Source organism: Dipteris shenzhenensis, chromosome 29 (genome assembly GCF_047967505.1).
Source record: "Dipteris shenzhenensis isolate YYH24624 ecotype China chromosome 29, Dip_SZ_1.0, whole genome shotgun sequence".
In the NCBI taxonomy this organism is placed as follows: domain Eukaryota; kingdom Viridiplantae; phylum Streptophyta; class Polypodiopsida; order Gleicheniales; family Dipteridaceae; genus Dipteris; species Dipteris shenzhenensis.
The window spans coordinates 22,820,558-22,842,727 of NC_141624.1; positions in this window are offsets into that span (position 1 = coordinate 22,820,558).

Consider the following 22,170-nt stretch of genomic DNA (forward strand, 5'->3'; position numbering starts at 1 on the left):
TTGAGAATCTCCTTGCACCTTAAGTTGCTTGATGCGGTGTTCTTGCACCTTTTGTAGCCCAAAAATGAGTGCCAAGTACTCAGCTTGGTTGCAAGTACTTGCTAGTGTAGACTTGCTATAACAATACACCTCACCCCCTGGTGAAGTGAGCTTCACACCCACACTAGTAGCCTTGGTCGAAGGTTTGTATGTCCCATCAAATTGGAGGAGCCAAGATGTCATCACACCAAGACTAAAATCCAAACATCCCAAGTTTCTCGGTAGGTAGAAGGAGAGGGTGGGGAGAATTCAATACTTGAGCAAGACGTTCAGCACTAAATAAGATTGCAATCCTTTGTTGATAGTTTATCTTTAGACCAAAAAGAATTACAACTTGAAGCTCAAAATGAGGCACAAAATGTTGATTAGGTACAAAGGGATTCCTTGGTTGAAACATTACCAACCATAGCCGAGCCCTAGAAACCTTTGTAGTGAGATCGAGAAGAAATCATTCAAGATGAGCTTATCCATAGGAATTAATAAGCAGATGTGCCAAATCTCCCCCCAAGCTTGGGTAGCATCCCACCCTTTGAAGAATGTCACCCTTGTAATTACCTCTGATGCAGCAAGTAGCTTGATCACCACACTATGAGTAGAATTGAAATCAAAGTCCTCCCAGTGTATCACTAGTTCACCTTGAATCATCCACGGTGTATCATCCCACCCATCGTCTCCTTAAACAATGAATTGTACAATCAGTTGTTGAAGATTGACATGAAGATCAAGGAAGTGGTCTCGCCAATTGGTAGCTGTAATGAGCATAGGACCAAGCACCAAATCCTTGAACTCGTCGAGAAGTGACATAAATATCCACCCTCCTTGTGTGGCGTGCATCCAAGGAGTGAACTTGAAAAAGTTCAGAATCTACGATCCAATATCAGATATGAATAGAGCACATGAAATGAAGTACTTCTGCTTTTTACAACAAGAGGAGACTCCCTATGGTTAGAGAGTTACAGTTCATGAGATTTCACCATATAAACAATGTCATTACACTTTCATCACTTCCTATTTGCTAGCCCATTGGTAAGTCTTCCTTTTGTGAATGGGGAGGTCTTGGGTTCAATTCCCACTCCTTAATAAAAAGAGAGGAGAGGAGAGGAGAGGAGAAAAGAAGAGAAAGAGACAGAGAAGAAGAAGAAGAGGATAGGGACACGATATCTTTTGTAGGAGCTCGAAAAGTCTGTCCACGACACGCAGGTGCGCCAGAAGATGCAGGAACTCAAAAAATAGTCACGATTTGCAACCTGTCCACGATGCGCAAATGCGCTAGCTGCAACCAAGGGGCGTGTGGGTGTGGCACTTTTCTAGATGCGCAAAAGTGGTTTTGCAAGTGCGGTCGACTAGAAGACGTGTGGTGCCACACAGAAGACGCACAGGAACTGCAGGCTGAAGGCATAGGATCCCAAAAGATGCGCAGGAACCGCAGGCTAAAGGCACAAAAACTAAGAAGTTCTACAGCTGCAGAGACAGAGAACTGCAAGCAGAAGGTATGCAGATTAGAGACGCACAAGCAAAGAACGGCACACAGAAGGTGTTGTAGAACTACATCCAGCCATAGGAGTAATGAATTTTACACCACTAGCCGTGCAGATTTTGATCCCAGCATCCACACCAATTCTATTAACTAGAAAAGAATTTGAGGCATGATGCTATACGCGAGGCATGGAGGCGCTTGAGGGCCATAGAGGAAAAGGGAACATAAGGGAAGAAGATAAGAGGGGTGGGAATGAAGAGAGGGACTATGCCACAAGGGGGAAGGGAGAGGGGGAATAGTAGCATGTACATGATGGGAGGTGGAATGTAGAGATGGAGACATTAAGGGAGGAGTGTCATGCTTTATTTGAAAGGAAAGATGGGGGAAAGAAATCAAAGTACTAGCTAGGTGGCTTTACAAGAATGAACGTGTTCCATCAAGGAATAGCCCCTTCCTTTTATAGCTAGGAGAGGGGGTCTCTCCCAATAAGATTCTGGATCCACATTTGATTTGTGGTCTCATACTGATTTTTCAAGACCGTCCATGCCTTCTCCACTATGGTGACATGTTAAATTGACGCCATGACAGAATCACTTACACTGCAGACAATAGAACACAGCGCATCTGCATTTCTTCTTGTCCACGTGAGAATCTCATCTGCAGTTGGTACTATCTGTTGTCTTGCATTGGCTATTCGAAACCGGCCTCATGTTCACCCCAGTAGTAGTGCCCCAAAGCTCATATGCGCTTAGGATGGTCTTCATCTTGAACTTCCAGAGAGGATAGTTGGAGCCGTCCAACTTTTTGCTTTCGCCAAACGGTGGGATTTGCAGTCTTGCGGGCTGGGCCATCTCTCACAATCTGCTGGCAAATAGAAACACACTACCAAATCTTCTTGCTAGAGTCCAGGCTCTGATACCATGTAAGAAAATAATACAACGTCTGTGCTCAATAGATAACAGGATCTCGTATGCAAGAGAGAAAACCAGATAGTATGGAAATTCTCCACGCCACAGTGGAAGGGAGAGCAATGCTCATTGGTTCATGCAATATGTGCTACCATGTAAGAAAACATGTAAGAAAACAATACAACGTCTGTGCTCAACAGATAACAGGATCTTGTACGCAAGAGAGAAAACCAGATAGTATGAAGAATAAAAAATTTGATTACTATAGAACTGATACAATAGATGGCGCTGCCTCACAACCGTGCACTCCTATGAAAGAAGCTTCGATGGCAAGCTGGAAATAGTAGAAGACAGAGGTTGGATGCGAAGGAATCAGGGTTACTATAGCCAGTGATAAAATGGGCTTCACGGGCTTGCTCTTGTATAGCCACCAGTCGTAGTCGGTTAGGCTCAATTGGGTGATTGACCCAGTCCGTCCAAAATAGTCGACTGGGGGTCGGTCCTTGCATGTAGCCTAGTTGCCAGTGTACCAACACTATCTGAAGCCGTCCAGCCATTAGGCTACACATGGCCCCCATTTGGTGTCCAAACCAGGACCTACCGGATAACTGAGCTACTCAAATGCCTTCTCCTCATATGGGGGGCTTACAACTAGAGTTAGCTAGTTCTCGCATAGTTACATGAGAGTGGAGCATTGATATCTAACATACCGCACTTTGCTACATATGATGCATTGAAGGGATCTTTCTTGGGAAGATTATGGAAGGAAAAGACACCAGAGCCAAGTCTTAAAAGGCTTTGTAACATGAAACAGAAAGACTTATGTGGAGAATTAATCACAAGAATTTAGAAGCCTGTATGGTAGGCTTGGAGAACCGTAAAGGTCGTCTGAAGAATAGTTGGGATATTATTATTGCAAGGGGCTCAACAAGGAGTTGTGGACCGTAGTAGTAGGACGTGACCAACTTGCTGGAGAAAATGGTTTTAATAATCTGGTTGAAGTTGAGCAAAGGGAAGAAAGAAGATCTAGTGTTTCAAACAATAAAGAAAATAAGGTAAAGAAGAAAAAGCATAACGACTCTGACTCTGTCAGATGAAGTGGAGGATTCCAAATCAGAGGTTGAGGAGAGTGATATTTCAGAGGATGACAGTTTTGACAAAGATTAGGATGAGGAAGGAGAAGGAAAAAAGAGGAAGAAAAAAGGAAAAGGAAAGAAGTCTAAAGCAACATCTAAAACTAAAACCAAGAAAAAATAAGAAAGGAGTAAAAAAAGTATAAGATAATTCTAACCCCAAAGAGAACTCTTCCTAGACATATGAAACCCATAGAGGCAGAGGGAGTTAATATGGTGGCAAAGTTGGAAGAGGATGATTTTCTAAGAAGAAATCCTTCATTGGTACCATTGTTTGAAGTAGACGTGGTAGGCATTCTACAAAAGTACAAAAATAATAAGAAGACTGATTCCAACACAGATGATAAGAAGACTTATTCTGACCATTGTTTGAAGCAGAAGACTGATTCCAACTATGTAGCCCAACAAGCCATGCAGTTTCGACCAAAAAGCATATGTGGCTTAAAAGAAGTCAAATGACTTTGATGCTGATGAAGACATAGTGGAGTGAGGTCTGAAAATTAATATTCGAGAAGTAAATCAAGCAGAGAAGGCCTTTGAAGAACGTATGAGAAAGAGTGCCAGGGTGAAAAAAAATGAGGTTGAAGACATGAATCTTAGTGACAAGGAAGATCCAAACATGGTTTCTGTCAGCACTGAATTGAAGGGACCTTTCAAAGAGAAATTGAGGGAGCTATTGCTGGAGTTCAAGGAAAATTTTCATGTCATTATACGGATAGGAAGGGAGTTGATCCTTCTTTTTGCCAACATAAGATAAATATTAAAAAAGATGCAGTTCCAATTGTTTAGCAAAGATATAGAATGAATCGTAATTATTCTAAGCAAGTTAAAAAGTTGGATAAGCTTCTGAAAGTTGGGTTCATATACTCTTTGGATAGAGTGACTTGGATGTCACCTATTGTCATAGTTCCAAAAAAGAATGGCAAGCTAAGAATATGTGTGGATTATAGGAAGCTAAATGCAGCAACTATTACTGATCCATTCCCTTTATCTATTTGTGATACCATGTTGGATGCTGTGGCAAGACATGAGTTTTATAGCTTTTTGGATGTATGCAATGGTTACAATCAAATAAGGATAGCTTAGGATGACAAAGACAAAATTGCATTTGTCACTGAATGGGGAGTATTTACAAGCAATGTAATGACTTTTGGTTCAGAACTAGATACAAGAGGTGTTTGCAGACTACCTTACCTCCTTCACGAGAGTATTTTTAGATGACTCTATAGTATTTGGTAAGAGATCATACCATTTAGATCATCTCATATTATGTTTTGAGAAATGTCCGATGGCTCGATTGAGTGTGAATCCAAGAAAATGTACTTTTGCTGTGGAAAGAGGTGTGTTATAATTATTGGGGCACATTATATCTAGAGATGGAATGGCTATTGATATAAGAAAGGTATCTATCAAACAAAAAGCTTTGTTTCCAAAGAATGTAAAAACATTGTCTAGGTTTATTGGCCAGATCAAATGACATAGAAGATTTCTGAGGTATCTCTCACATGTGCGTATGCCACTCACTAAATTGACAAGAGATGGAGAAAAATATGTATGGGGATTGGAGCAGCAGCAAGCATTTGATGTTTTAAAGGGGATATTGGTATTAGCTCCTATCCTACAACCTCTATATTGGGAATTACCCTTTCATGTGTTTGTAGATGCTTCAGATGTGGCAATTGGTGTAGTCTTGATGCAAAACAAGTATAAAATATGGTTCCAACCTGTGTATTATGCTAGTACAGTTTTGACAAAGGCTGAAAGGAATTATGCAGTCATTGAAAGATAAGATTTGGGAATGGTATATGCTTTACATAAGTTCAGACATTACCTCCTTGGTAAAAATGTTGTATTCCATGTTGACCACTAGCCTTTGATCTACTTGATAATGAAACCACAACGAAATGAAAAACTTGCAAGGTGAATGTTGTTGTTGCAAGAATTTGATTATCAAATAACTCATACAACAAGAAGACAGCATGCAATTGTTGATTACTTGAGTAGACTTATCTTAGGAGAAGATCCTATTGGAGTGCAAGATCAACTACCAGTTATTGACGGTGTACTTTATAAGAGAGGCATTGATCGAATAGCTTGCAAGTTCCTATTGGACTTGTTCGTGATCCAAATGAATGATCCAAAAGATTGGTATGATCTGAAGTTGTTTTTCTTTACAAATTGATTGATTCCTGATTCTTTGTTAAGGGACCAAAAAAAGAAAATGATGCTACAATGTAAGTCTTATTTGGTTATTGATGGTGTACTTTATAAGAGAGGCATTGATTGAATAGCTTTCAAGGTAACCACAGGAATGACTTCTTTCAGATTGGTGTATGGCCCAAAGGCAGTTGTCCCAATGGAGTTTATTGTGGGGAATTTCAGAATTGCTGCAAAACATAAAATTATCTCCTAAAGAATCCATAAATTTCAGAATTCAACAATTGCAAAATTTGGATGAGGATTAGATTATCAGTTCGGGTATTTCTAAGATCATTCAAAGAAGAAGACAAGCTTGGATTAATAGAAATATAAAATTCAAATTGTTCAAAAGAGGTGATTTGGTGTTGATCTATACAATTCCAAGCTTAGACCTCATCCTAGAAATTTGAGATTGATATGATGGACCTTATAGAATTGTGGAAGTGCTTAGTCAAGGAACACTTCTAGTGAGTGATTGGCATGGAAATACTTTCCCTAATCCAGACAATTGTTTCAAGCTTAAACCATATTTTGGTAATGATCTTGCTCAACCAAAGTAGAAAGTGGTTGGAGATAGAGTATGTGAAAACACAAGCATGGGGGTAGTAATGATTTGCATTTGTCAAGTGGAAAATGCAAGAATGATGAAGATGAGACTATAGTTGGGGGTGATGCAGATAATATAGTTTTGGCAAGTTTCTCAAATCCAACTACGGTTGACTCACTTGTTTGTCAACATAGAGGAATCTCAAAATGGCTTTATTCAAACATAAGGATGTTGTCGGGAAATGTTATTGGAGAATTAGCAAATGATTGAAGTATATATAGGGGATGGTACAGTTTGACGATAGGGCAGAAGTCCCTAACTATGTTCCAACCAATTCACTTGACTTGTCAAAGTGCAATGGATCGTGGATAGTAGTTTGGTTATGTTCTCAGAGGAACATATCCCTCACACAGATATTCGATTGCTATTAGAGGTCGCTAGAGTAGAAGACCTTGATCTACACTTGTTGAGCGAGGTTGTTGAGATTCAAGAAAACATGGGAAAAAAGCATGCACTGTGGCCAATGCACAAGAGTCCACGAGTCAAGGAGGTGGTTTAATTGGAGTCAGAGGTGGAGATGACTCCTTAAGAGGAAGATGATAATTCCATCGAGGAAACTGCTTCTCCGCCGATGAAGAAAACTTTCGGACAAGGTTCATCCAAACATTTTTGGATTTTGTTGGACCTGAGCGGCATTTGAATTTGCTAGGGTAGGTCAGCCTAATGGAGTATGCGAGTCTACCTTCAAATATATAGAAGGTGCAGCCTCAGGCGATAACTCAATATGAGTAATTTCAGAGGACGAGAGGACTCATAGCTCCAAGTATGGTGGCAAACCCAAGAATTATATCTCACATATTTTTGGTAGCACTGATTCAAGAGAAGATTTGTTTGATGTGCAGGATACAAGTAGAAGAGCAGGTCAAGAAGTGGAGATTGAAGATGCAGATGCAGCTATCAAAGATGTTGTCGACAGAGATGTAAAGACTACTGTATAGGAACTTGATGCAGACATGCTAGCGGCTGAAGCAAAGAAATAACCTAAAGTTTGACACTTTAGTATCCTATAGCATAATACAGTGATGTGATTGGATCTAAAGTACTTGCAAAAAAATCAAGAGAATGTTTTGAGACAGATGTTCTCAATTAGTCTGTCAAAGACAAAGGTGGCGAAGATTTTGAGCTCATCACCAGAAAGGATAGCCTTGGGATTTGATCTACACTTTTATAAAGAATATCTAATGTAAAGGGTTTGTATCTATGGTTTTTGGACAAATCAAAAACCCTGTCGATGAGAAGTGCCAGGTGTTAGGGGCTAGCTAGGCACCTATAACTAGCTCTAGTCCTAAGTAGTACTCTTAGATGTTAGTTGTCATAGTCAATGTACTAAAATAGTTATTTAGCTATATGCATGTAACTACAATACTCATGCTTATGAGTCTCAGTAGTCTGATGAGATTTAGAGATTGATCATTGGATTACAATGCTACCATGTTTATCAACTCTATTCTAATATTTTTCTATAATCTAATAATGATGAATACAAGGAGACATTTTTTGATCTATATCTACTATTTTCAATGTGCTATTTAGTTATCATCTGTTCCAACTTTTGTGTGATATAGTTTTGACTCTGTGTCTGAATCTTTGATGGGAAGTATTTGTTTGAAGTCTAATGAAGAAGTGCTTTGGGTATAGCCACCCTGAACAATGATGAAGGCATATTGATCGCACAACAAGACTTGACATGGTAGTGAGCATGAGACTTGACAAGGTAGCGATGGATGTTGTCTAATATTGGTCACTCTTTGCAATCCACAACTCCTCCACAGTGTGACATCCTTACAAAAGGTCTTCCAAAAATTCAGAAATAAGCTCAACATATTCACGATCTACATTGTATCATGACACACAAACTGCACTGTATATATCCACATTATACCATGATGCACTTAACAATCTACATTGTATATATCTTAGACAAGTTGTATGACCACTGTTATACATTTTACTTGGATATTTATATGGTGGCTTAGGGTTTTCCCTTGTACAGCCCAAGTGGCTTTTCATCCATAGTAGCTAAAGGGCCCTAGTTTGAGCGGGGGTGTTAGAGCTTTATATAGCTCACCCTAACTCAACCTAGTCCTCAACTCTATATATGTCTATGATAGATGAATAAAATCACTACAATCTTGTGTCTCACTCCTCTCTCACTCTTCTTCCATCAAGCAGTAGCCTTCGGGGGGTTCACCTCATAAACTTTTTGTGTACCACATGCATTCAAAAGGAGGGGTATTTTAATTTAAGTTAAAGAAAAAAAATAACACGTTTACAATAACGGGAGGGATTTTTTAATTCAACTTTAGAGAAAAATCACTTAGTTCATAAGTAAAGAGGGGTGTTTTTATTGGGGGAAATTTTTAGTTGAGGGGTTTTTAAAATACCCCTTGAATGCATGTCATACATAGGGTTTCTAAGTAGTGCACCCTCCGAGAGTAGCCCTAAAGGGGATTGTTTCAAGCAATAGTGATCTTCTTAACACAAAGGCATGCCACTTTCATAGAACAAGGGTGACCATTGATAGACATAGCTATAATCAGCTTATTATCAAGGAGAAATATCAAGAAATGTGTAGGGGAGACATGGGCTAAAGAATAGGGTATTCTTATATGTTAGCTTTAAGAATCAACAAGTTGAGGAAAATACTTCCTCCCTTATGACAATGTTGACGTGAATTAGGAAAAGAAGATGAGTCAGACTAGCACCAAAATTGAGCTTCTTCAAAAATTTCTCTATGCTAATTGCTAGAGTGCGAGGAAACGGGAGAGAGAACATAGCCATAAGGCACAATGGATAGGATTGATGAGTAGTGCTACAAGTATTGCAACATGTATAGACCATGCCGGGTGGAAAAACTGTGAGTTTGAAAAAAGAGCCTCAACTACTAAGTGTTCACACACATCCCTTTCCATATGATATATGGTCTATAATAACAAACCTCAGGTTGTAGTAAAAAGTATAGTGTTGTGTGAAAAAATCCTAAATGTATTGCTTGGTAAGAGTATTGCCCATTTATTTAAATCTACCATGTCAAATGCTCCATCAAGTTGTATGATGCATGCATTCTAGGGAGTCCATCATATAGAATATCAATTGACTTTTATGGCTAAATAAAATAAAAAGTCATTTTTATTTCTATTTCTTTTGTTGAAAATGTAATCAATATAATTGAACTAATAAAATTGAATCCACTTGAATTACTAAATATATAGACCCTTCAAAATACACACATATCTTATTTTTACTGACCACTCAAGAAAGCAAGACAACAGAATAAAAAAATTCTAATTTTAGGTGTGAAATCATAGCATGGGACTATGCAAGAAACATAAAAGTACATCTATACTTTCATGACTGAAAGTCTACTTTGAACAGCCTTATAACAAGGGATATATGTTATTGCAAACTTGGTTCAATTAAAAAGACAAAGAAATGCACCTTAAAGCTATTGAGTCATGTGGTACATTCTTCCAAATATTCACAATAACAAAAAAGCCAGATATGGAATTGATGATATAGTCTTTGTTAAGCAACTTAAAGGTGACCCATATGCTAACAAAAGGAGAGGTTTGAGGGGAACCATTTCATATTATGATAAGAATTTAAGATGACACTACTACACATGGGGAGCTTACCGATTTTTTCTACTGATGTTTTGCAGGCGCGGGCACAAAAATCATCAGTATGGCTCGAGGGTGGGAGGAGGTGCCAGTATTTTAGCAGTTATAGGCGTGGGTATATACATCATTAGTATGGCTCGGGGGTGGGAGGAGGTGCCAGTATTTTAGCGGTTATAGGCATGGGTATATATACCAGGCATGGTATATATACCCACACCTATAACCGCTAAAATACTGGCACCTCCTCCCACCCCCGAGCCATACTAATGATTTTTGTGCCCGCGCTTGCCTATACCCACTAAAATACCAACACCTACACTGACTTTGTCAGCATCGATACCAGCGACTATAAGTTAAAAAATTTTCCTCACTGATGTTTTTACAAGAATGTCATTTCCAAGGGGACCTAAAATAAATTTTGACCATAAGTTTAATCATTTGAAAGATAAAAAATATAAGACCGCCTCCCCGCCCATCCCTGCCACACTACATGTGGTTATAATCATTATATATTATATGTTATCATACAAATATTTTCAATTGCTCATCCATTCAAAATTGCTTGTTTTCAACCTAAATTCGCGGGGCACCAACTCAATATGTATTATGTTACTACCCTCATCCAAAATCCAAGGTATGGGGGAAACAAGGTCCATATAAAATATGCATAAAATTATCTTAAAAATTTTTAAATATCTAAGGGAAAAATATGAAAATCTCATGTCCCTCCTCCCACAAAATATAAGGCTATGCAAGATTTTAAGATTTGTACATTTTTTCATAATTGTGAGGACCAAGGGGGGGGTCATTTGGATGAGGGGAGGCGAAACAAAAAATAGACTAAAATATGAAAACCCATCTCCTTTCAAATTAATGTAACTTTTTCACGTGTTACCTAAATTTCAAGGTGTAAAGATATATTTGAAGCTCTTTCAGTGTAGAACACAACTATGTTAATCTAACTAATTTCTACTCATGGCATATTGTTAAATTCATCTCATACTCAAGATTTTGATAGGTTTTTTTCTAAAGAGAGTTGGCATCCCAAGCCTGAATTCTTACAACATTCCTCTCTTTTGATGCATGTTGTCGATGCGAGGGAGCAACAAAATCTAAGTTGGATGCAAGATCGAAAGATATTGACACCTTTATCCATATGATTGTAGTCCATGTGATAATATTGTATAAACTTCAAGAAAAATCATATATTGTATGGCCTTATTCATGTATTTGTTGGACTTCAACTTCCAAAATATGCACATCGAGGCAAAACGTGAGCTGCTGCTCCTCCTCGCTCCCTTGCTGCACCCTCTCCCTCAGCGTGTCCCTCCCTCTCTCCCTTGTCCTCAGCCCCTCCCTCTCCCTCAGCCCCTCCCTCCCTTCTCCTCCTCCCCTTCAACCCACCCCCTTCCAGCCCGCTCCCTCTCCTTTCCTCTCAGCCTGCTCCTCCGCCCCCTCCCTGCCTTCTCCCCTGCCCCCTCCCTGCCTCTCCACCCCCTCCCTGCCTGCTCCCCTGTCCCCTCCTTGCCTCTCCGCCCCCTCCCTGCCTCTTAGCCCGTCCCCTATTCCCCGCCCCCTCCCTGCCTCTCTATCCCCTCTCTGCCTCTCAGCCCTTCCCCTCCTCTCCCTCTCCTCCCCCTTCCCTTCACCCCCCGCTCCCTCTCCTCCCCCTCTCAGCCTGCTCCTCTGCCCCCTCCTTGCTTGCTTCTTTGCCCCCTCCCTGCCTCTCAACCCACCCCTTCCTCTCCCTCTCCTCTCCCTGTCAGCCTGCACCGCCCCCTCCCTGCCCCTCCCTGCCCCTCCCTCTCCTTCCTCTCCCTCTCCTCTCCCTCTCAGCCAGCCCCCTCCCTGCCCCTCAGCCCGCCCCCTTCCTGCCTCTCCTTCCTCTCCCTTTCCTCTCCCTAGCCTGGCCCCTCCCTCCCTCTCTTCCTGCCCCCTCCCCTTCAGCCTCTCAGCCTCTCCCCTTTACCCCTCCCCTCCTCGCCCCTTCCCCCCGCTCCCTCCTCACCTCCTTTCCTTGTTTTCTACCCCTATCTCCCGCAGCTTTCTTTTTGGAGTGGAAGGAGCCTTCAAATTGTCAGAGTCAGCCTCCTCACCTCGATTAGTGATGGATACTCCATCAGCCAATCCTACTCCACCTCCACCGGCCACGTAAACTATTACCTTTTCTAAAGACGAGTTGTAGCAGCTCAAGAAGGAGGTAGAGATTGAATGCTCTACCACGTTGCTAGCATGCATCTTCGGGTCTCACCCCTCTAGATCCCAAGCCAGAGATTGGATGCTTGCGGCTCTCCCCCCAGACCTCACTCCACGATTGTTAGATGTTCGTCTTCTGGGATGAGGTTTTTTCCAGGTTGTTTTTCACACTCCAGAGGCTGCGAGCACCTCAGGGGGGGCACTATGTCTAAACCCTCTATATCACGTGCGTTCAAGGCCTATATTTAAAATCCCTTATCTGTAAATTTTTTCATTAATAAAATGTACCCCTTTTCTATACAAATCTGTAAATTTTTTCCAAAACTATTTTAAATAGTCCCTTATGTATATTTATTTCTGTAAATTTTAGAAATAAAAAATATCCGTCTGTTGAACTCACGTGATAGGGTTACATATGATGAGTGACCCCCCCGAGGCGAGCACTGTGCTCAAGGCTAAGTTTTTACACCTGGAACATAGGAAGATCTTCTTTGAATCCTTTCATATTGGTTTCGACCCAATGGAGGCAGATAAGGAAATCTTTTCGCTCTTCATCGGATTCCCCGGGCTTCCCCAGGTTTACCATCGACTTCTTTCTGTTATTAGGGAGCATTTTGGCATAGTTGCTGAGATCCCACCCCTCCCTGGGTTGCCATTGACTGTAGCAGAGGCAACCAAGGCTGATGGGGTACCTAGAGTTAGGGTCCTCTATAAGGATCCTAACCTCAAGATGGATCATGTTATGATCCTGTGCCCAGATGGTTCCTTTTTTCACTAGAGAGTAGAGATTTCAGGCAGACAGGACCAGTGCAGGATATGCAGGACCATTGGACACTTTGCCAGGGATTGCCCCAGGAAGAAGAAAAGGCCCAAGAAGCCCTCTAGCTGCTCCATGGCCTCGACAGGGGGGACAGGGGGGTGGTATAGGTCCAGCACTTGCTCCTCGGCCTCAACAGAGGGGTGGTACAGGTCCAGCACGTGGTCCTCGACCTTTGCATGGTAGTCCTCCTCAGGATGGTGGTGGTATAGGCCCAGCACCTACTCCTCGACCTCGATAGAGGGGTGGTACAGGTCCATCACCTACTCCTCAACCCCCACCTACCTCAGGGGTACACGATGCTCTCTAGTGGGTTTTGACACGTGTGCAGATCCCTCCTTTAGTTTACGAGGGTACATTAGTGGACTCTGCTTCACCTCGAGCTGTCCCTCCAGTCTCACTTCGCATAGTCCGAGACACTGAAGCTTCGACCTCCTCCCTGGTTGCAGCTTCTTCCCTAGATCCAGCGGTGCCAGACGCTCTTCTTGAGGTAGTAGAGGTCTCCGCGGCTGGGCAGACACAGGATAGAGAGCAGTCCTCACTTCCTCCCTTGGATAGGGGGAAGGGGATGGTTTACACTATTAATCCTCTTCCCTCAGAAGGGATCCTTCACACTCCGGTGTCTGGCTTACTTCATAGGAACTCGTTTTCAGCCCTGGCAGATGGTTCAAATTTCCCAGAGGAGGAGTTTGTGCCTGCTACTTTTGGGGAGCCAGTGATTGGGTTTCCTGTTGACAGGGCTTCTTCTTCAAGTGGCAGGGTTCTTTCCCCTATTGATTTTCTGCCACTTGGTTCCATCCCTCCCTCCTCGAGCAGGAGGTCTTCCCCTATTGAGGGGTTTGTTTCCGCCACTAGGTCGGGTAAGGTGTTCCACTCTACATCCTCCTGTCGATGAGGATTATTAGTTGGAACATACAGGGCCTAGGTGGCATCCCACATCGCCACCGTAGACAGCTGTCAGCTTCATCCAGGTGTTACTGAGGGTTCCATTGATATCTTATTTATTCATGAATAAAAGCTGGATTCTAGAGATTGTGCCAAGTCAGGCAAGTTGCTTTCTGGCCATGCTTTTTGGTTGCCTGCCTTGGGCACCAAGGGGGGCACTTCTATTTCAGTCTCGCAGTCGGTTGTCCCCTTAGTTGTTGGACATGGAGTCATTATTCCCTCTAGAGCTCAGTGGATTATTATTTTTATTGGAGGGTGTAAGGTTGGTTTCCTTAACCTGTATGCCTCCAACATTAGAGGGGAACATGTCCTTATGTGGAAGACTTTACTCTCCTGGGCCCCATTGTGGATTCATGGGTGATTGGAGGTGACTTTAACATGGTCGAGTTACCGCTCGGGGGGGTCACTCATCATATGTAACCCTATCATGTGAGTTCAACAGAAGGATATTTTTTATTCCTAAAATTTACAGAAATAAATATACATAAGGGACTATTTAAAATAATTTTGGAAAAAATTTACAGATTTTTATAAAAAAGAGGTACATTTTATTAATGAAAAAAGTTACAGATAAGGGATTTTAAATATAGGCCTTGAACGCACGTGATATAGAGGGTTTATACATAGTGACCCCCCCGAGAGTTACCGTCAGACAAAAAAGGGGGTAGAGAAGGCGGACTTCACTCTTTGGAGAGAGCATCTTGGGATGCCTTCCTTTTTCACTTCAGTGGCAAAGATACTTGGTGGGATGATGCCTTTCTTATTTAGCCATAGTCCCTCCTGTTCTCTTGGTCGAATAGGAGGTAGCATATGCCTATTCATGCACGCATTGATAGATTCTATATAGATGACTGGGCACTAGATAGAGGTGGATCGGTATGCATTGCTGCTGGGGTTTCCACTTCAGACCACTTTCCTGTTGTGCTAGCTATCTCAGAGGCCGGTCTGCCAGCATCAGGATTCCAGATGCCTTTTACACAGAGGAGAACCTTACAGAGGCAACCCTGCAGATATGGGTTTCTCATGTCTAGGGTGGGCAGCCATATCCATCACATGTAGCCGCTGCCCTTTCTGGTATTAGCGACTTCTACTGCTCAGTTGCTTGTACCAGGAGACGAGATATTCTCAGACGTGAGATTGGTGTTCGCCAGAAGTTGGCAGCTTTGTAGAGGAAAGAGCAGAAATGGCCTTCAGATGCTTGGATTCAGGAGTGCCTTGCTGCAGCAAGGGCTCATCACAGCAGTTATTGCTTGATCAGAGAGCAGAGTATGCCTTTCATGCACGGGAGTCCTTCTGGATTCAGATGGGTGGTAGAGTCAATAAACACTTTTTCTCTACTCTTGGCCCTAGACATAGTAGAGAGAGTGTATCCTAGCTTATTGACTCACATGGGGTTTTACAGACAGAGCCTGATGATGTCTTATGCATAGCTTCAGATTTCTATGCCACCCTTATTACTGCTGATCCTGAGACACATGATAGAGAGGATGCTAGACAGGCTATTTGGCAGAGCATTCCTGTGTTGGTGAATCTGGGTATGCATGTTATACTCGATGCACCTTTCACCAACACAGAGTTCAGGACTAGGGGACGAGCATTTTCTGAGCGAAATCTTCCGAGCGTCCGAGCAAAGGAAAAAAAAAGCTTCCAACTATGCATAAATATGGCAAAAATCGATTAGAAGAAAACAAAGTTTCACTTAGAAATATGCAAAGTATTATAGCAATGCCTATTTTATACAAAAATCTTTAGGTGAATCTGTAGGAATGGTGAGAGCATAATGGGATGGCTTTTGAAGAAACCCACATGTAGAGTAGACTTCTCTATGAAAATTCCCTTATGATCCTTCTTACAACTTTTACTTAATAGGGGGTGACATTGAAAACCCTCTCTCAACCTATCTTCATGAAAGAGTTTCTTCAAAGAAAACTCATTGAAGCAAGCCATCCAGGTAGTTTCGCCAGCGAAACCCCTTTGAAGCAAGTCTCCCAAGGTAGTTTCACTGGCGAAACTACCTTGGACATCACTTTTAAAAGTGACATAACTTTCATATCCAATGTCCAAATATAGTCATTCAACCACTCAAATTGATCGGAACACCCCATTTGAGCACATCTATGAAGTTATATTTTGGAAAATCTTCCATATATAGTATTAAATATTACATGTATTTTATGAGAGTGATATATAAGCCCAAGTTAATACTTATTTATAGTAATTTAAACTTCTTTAGAAACATGTCCATAAATATGCTATAAAAACACTAAAAAGATATTGCCATATGATATAAATGTGTTAATAAGTAATTATATATGCATAGTATTATTACATTGAGAGTGATTATGAGGAATGTTTCTTAAAGGAATCAATACTTTTTTAAGGTAATAACAGGGGTACAAAGGGATGCCTCTAAATAAGAAAATTATGTTGTATAAAAATGAATGAGTGACTAGTCTGTATATTTTTATGATAAAGGGATCTAGTTCTAGTGAAAATAAAAGTGTAAAAACCATGTTTCCTAAAGAAAAACATTTTTAAAAATCTATTGAAAAACACGCTCGGATAAACCTGCTCATATGTTTTTGCTCGTAAAATTGACGCATCCTTCAGGACTGCACTTTCAGCCCTTCATAAGGGCAAGTGCCTAGGTTTGGATGGCCTCACCCCATCTTTTTTCATTGCATCCCAAAAGGAGGTTGCAGAAATTTAGTGTCCCAATGGAGGCCTATCACACTTCTGGGGACTTGTTACAAGATTCTGACCAAGGCTATCAGCCTTCGATTGCAGCCGCTTCTCCCTGATCTTATTCATGACACTCAGACAGAATTTGTGCATGGCAGAAGCATTTTTGATAACATTTTCTCTTTGTGGGAAGCTTCAGAGTGGGCCATGCAGAGTGGCCAGAATCTTGCCATTCTCCTTTTGGATTTTGAGAAAGCTTATGACAGAGTAGATTGGGGTTTTTTGGAGGGCACCCTTCTACACTTTGGCTTTACTGATGCTTGGATCAGAGGTGTTTCCTCTTTGTAAAAATCAGCCCACAGCCAGGTACTTATTGGTGGGGTAAGGGGTGAGAGATTTCAGATTTTGAGATCAGTCCGTCAGGGATGCCCCCTTGCTCCTTTCCTTTTTTTGTTCGTGGCCGAAGCTATGAGTATCTATGTTAGATCTCAAGCTGACATCTTTGGGCTGAGACTTCCCATCAAAAGGGAAGAGGAGCTACTTGACACTGAGTTGGCAGATGACACAGCAGTTTACTTGGATGCCACTCCACAAACGCTCACTTCTTTCAAGACAGCATTGGATTTATTTTGCTTGGTGGTAGGGGCACAGATAAATTGGCATAAATCCAATGGCTTTTGGATCAGTGATGAGGACACTCCAGTTTGGGGGCTTGACATAGGATTCACTTGGGTTTAGAGGGGTGAGCCTATCAGGTATTTGGGCTGCCATGTCGGCTTGGATATTTCTACCATGCAGTAGTTTGCTCCCGTTTTGGAGAGCATCAGAAGGAAGCTTCTTTTTTGGAGCTCAACCAAGCTGGGATCTTGCCTCTAGAGTTATGGTGGTCAACCAGGTCCTCTTGGCCATGGCCTGGTTTGTTTGTTCATGCTAGTGCCATTCTAGGGACTGCATTATTTAGCTCAGAAGATCGATCAAAAACTTTCTCTGGAGTGGGCTTGATGGCACAACAGATGCCTTAGCCAGGGTGGCTTGGGAGACCCTCATCCTCCCTACACAGGAAGGGGGTCTCAATATTATTGATCCAGATTTATAGTGCAAAGGTTTACTTTGCAAGATGGTGGTGTGGGGACTTATGCCAAGGCAGGAACCGTGGAAGGACTTTCTTATTAGCAGCATACAAAGGTGCACACCTTCTTCAAGAGGAGACTGGATGAGCAGTGTTAGGTGGATCTTCACCACAGCACACCTCAGATCACCTTCGTCCCCTCTCATGGTTGCCATTCTGAAAGCTTGGGCCAGTTTCAGAAGCACTCTTCGGAGGATTCCTCCTTCCTCTCGGGAAGAGATTGATAGGCAACCCATCATGTGGAATGATAGTATTTTAGATGATTATGGCAAACCACTGGGTGCCTCACTCTATATGCAGTGGTCTAGGTGGGAGAGGGGACCTGCATCATCTATGGGGTCTTGGAAAGCTTTCCGCAGGCTTCCAGAGGAGACCAAATCAAGGTTGACAGGACATCTCAGAGGGAGTGCAGGGAGGATCTTGCAGATTGAGGCAGCCCTTCCAAGGGTTTGGGTAGACACAGATGATATGCCACTCACTTCCTCCACTTAGGCAGGTACTTTTACGAGAGGCGGTGTTCTGCTGCAGGTTTTGGCCTTTCGAGATGCACAGGAGGATGCTTTGGTTTTTAGTATCCAGGATGGTGGCAGATTGTTGCTCAGGTCCACAGAGGACATCTTGCTTGAGTCTACTTTTCAGCCTATTAGGGTTGTAGGTCTTTTGATGTAGGGATTAGATTCATAGTGGTTCCTAGACCCAGACCCCCGGCTACTCTCCACCGGGTCTTGGAGGCTCTGGCTCTATGGGGGAGTTCCCATCAGGTATTTGCAGTGGGACCTCGGAGAGTGGGAGTGATTTGACACAGGACATCGAGAGAAGAGCATCCCCTTCTTTTGTTACACGGTCAGTAATGCCAGGAGATTTCAGCTCAGTAGTAGAGGTTGGAGACCTTCCAGAGTTCCTCATTGGGAGATATTTGATATCACTGCGGATCTGCAGAGGTGCTTCTGGAGGAGACTCTAGAAATCCCACAGGAATAGAAAGATCACTATCTTCTTTTGGCTTTCTATCCATGGTGGGATTGCAGTGAACCTTTGGAGGTCCAGGTTCGGAGCCGACCCTACTTGCCCTCGATGCCTCTCTGCTTCGGAGACTATTCAGCATTGCTTATGGGATTGCAGACAGGCGAGGATGATTTGGATGGGAGTAGCCAGGATTTTCAGTCACTTTGCCCACTCCCCATTTTTTATGACATGGGGCTCAGTGGCTTGGCTTTCTCTTACAGGACCTCAGGTTTTCTATGAGAGATTTGACTCCGTATGGATGGGTATGCAGGGAGAATCCCGTGCAGCCTCAGCTAGGAGGGCTTCTTTCTTCAGGGAATGGAAGGATTCTCCTTTCTTCTCTGAGACTACTACAGGGTTGAGGTGGCACTTTCAGCCTTAGCCTTGGTTGTTTTCCACCTCACTCTGAGGGGATTTTTATTTATCCTCATGATTTCATGATGTATTCCGCTTTGAGCTTGCTCTCGCGGGTTTTTTCTCTTACTTAATAGAAGTCTCTTTCTTGGAAAAAAAAAAAATGCACATCACAAAATCAATAATAAATCACCACCCGTGACATTTGTAGGTAGGATCATTCCACATTTTTACTCATTCTCTTTTTCATTTAAAAATTTGATAAAATGTTAGGATTTAGGTTCAATTTCGAGTTAGTAGTTAAGTGCTAAGTGCTGGCAGCAATTCTAGTTTGATGCCTCAATTCTAGTTTGAATTTTCAAGGAAAAGACAAAGTGGATGACCTAAGAGGACGTCTAAAAAGTACAATGACGATGAGGCACTCATGTACATGTTAGTCGAGACTTCTGGTCGGAGTCCAATCTAATCGAAATATATCTACGTGACAAAAGGGTGCTACGTTTGTACTGGAATCATAATTTGTATCGTTTATGTACGCTACGTAGTCCAATCTACAAGACTTCAGTTGAAACCTCTCCACGTGACAATAATGATATACATTGTGCAAGTCGCGAATCAGACTCGATTCATTCTGATTATCACGTTTCCCAGTTTTGTGCTCATTATTGCGTGAAAATGCGGTCTTAGACGCAATCCATCGGGATATCTCCTCATATCTCCTACAAGTAATGTTGATATTACAATGCAGGCATCACGTGAAACCAGCCGTTTATTGTCCTAGCGGCTTATTACTAAATAAATTATTGATATTTTGGGTTCGCTGTAGCGGTTGCTGCGGTTCATAGCTATACATCTGCAGTTACCAGTAGAAGTAGAAGCGACTTGTTAATACGACGTTGAGGCGAACCCGTTGGAATGACCATGATTGGCTTATTGAAGTATAATAGGCAACTGGGATCGATCCTCGCAATTTTAAGCAGAACATGGAAAATCTCTCTGATTCTCTACTTCAACCAGAGGTGACGGTGTATAATGAGTCATAACGCGATCCGCACCACAGTAGATTTGTACTAAACAAACCATGAAAATTTGAGCTGCTGCGGTCACCTGTCGGTGGGAGGTCGGGACTAGGGAGTCGGCAGACTCCGTACCAGGTAGTAGGTACAGCTCGGAACGACTTGGAACTTGTGTCGGTGGCCCTTCAACAGGCCTATTGACAGCACTAGAGTTGCAAAATGCCATGTAGGCCTAATTCACCCGCGAGATCGCCACCACGCAAAGGAGTGGCACCCGCCCATCGTAAGGCCGGAAAATGCCCTTTAGGCCCGAATCACCCGATTCACCGGAGTCATGGCCTGATGCAATGTGTTGATGGGCGTTTCTTCCCCGTGACAAACAGTATGAAAATAGCATCCATGAGTAGAACAGAGCCGGAAGGGACGATTCGGATCGGATCACAATTCACGAGCGGAAAAGGTTTGAATGTGAAGCAGTAATTTCACTGGTGTGTGATAAGAACGATAGAAGGACAGAAGCTAGTAATCGGAATCCATTGCCCAAGGCTTTACCACATTGCGCATATATTCGGGCTGTTAGGGCCTGTTAGACGTTCTCGGGTACTATATCCAGAGCAAATTGAAATTTATTTTGTGGAAATACCAATGCCAATATTGGTCATCAGTTCGCCTCTACTGTCGTATGAAATGTGATCGATCTTATTAAATTTCCTTATCATCTGACCTCTCTTAACCAGTTCCCAATTGGGAAACCGAGATCGATCCACAAGGAACTTTTAACCAATCTCTATATAGTGAGGTACTTCCAAACTAAAAAATTCATGCATATTTTCTAGATAGAACTAACCATTTTGTCCTCTTTGTCTAGAGAATGGTATTTGCTATATAGCTATCCAGTAAATGTGAGCCTTTATATGGAGAATCAAGTGGATTTTGCCTTTCGTATATAGGAAATTTAATTGCCTATATTGTGCTATCTTAAAAATGTGAGTTTGTATATGGAGAATAGATTGGATTTTAAGTTTGTTATATAGTGAATTGTATTTCCCATAAATGTGAGTTTTTATATGGAGAATAATGTGAATTCTTAGTTTGCTATGTAAGGAAGTGTATTTCCTATGTAAGCCAAGTATGTTTCTATTTAGGAAATGTGAGTTTGCATATGGAGAATGAAGTAGGATCTATAATTCCTATATAGAAAATGAGGTTTTTATCAAGCAAATCACAGAGAATATATCTATCTATTACCTATTAACCATGGACCAAGGAAAAAAGAAGCAAGGACACTTTGCAACTTGGAGACCAAGAGCTTGCCACATATCCAAAATTTGAGCCTTTGGACCTTTGAAATAGTCTCCTTCATTTGAGAATTCTAAATTAGAAGTGATGCTTGAAACTACCTTCACAGTTTTTGAATTTGAAGCAACACATGCCACATGAGTGTTTACAAAAATTGACATTTTAATAGTTAATGAATTATTTAAAACTTTGCAAACATTAAACGTCAGTATTTTGTGAACACTCCCTGTGCTTGGATATATGTGCATGTAAGCAAGATACACCAACAACTTGTAGATGTGGCACTTAGCCCATATGTGAACTATACGAGTGGTAGCTTCCTTTACTTTTCAATATCTCAAGGTTTCCTCTATCTTAGACACTAAATATGCCACAATACACTATTCATGACAATTCAATAAAGAAAATAAGTCTGTCGTCTTTCTTAGACACCAGATATTCCACAATACATTAGTCATGATAATTATATATTAATACCTTCATGCACCTAGAGGCATCACATCTGTCCATAAAAATGACCAAGGTTGGATGCATCTACATCTATTTATAAACTTGAAGGGACAAAACATGGGTTTTGTAAGAGATATAACTATATTACATGGGTTTGGTAAGAAATATAACTAGATTGAAGGATATTCCTTGATGATTCATGTTTAAAGCATGCATAATGTGACTTCATATCTAGTCTTGTAATGATTTGCATTTTAAATGTGCATAATGGAGCTTCATACCTTAATCCAATTTG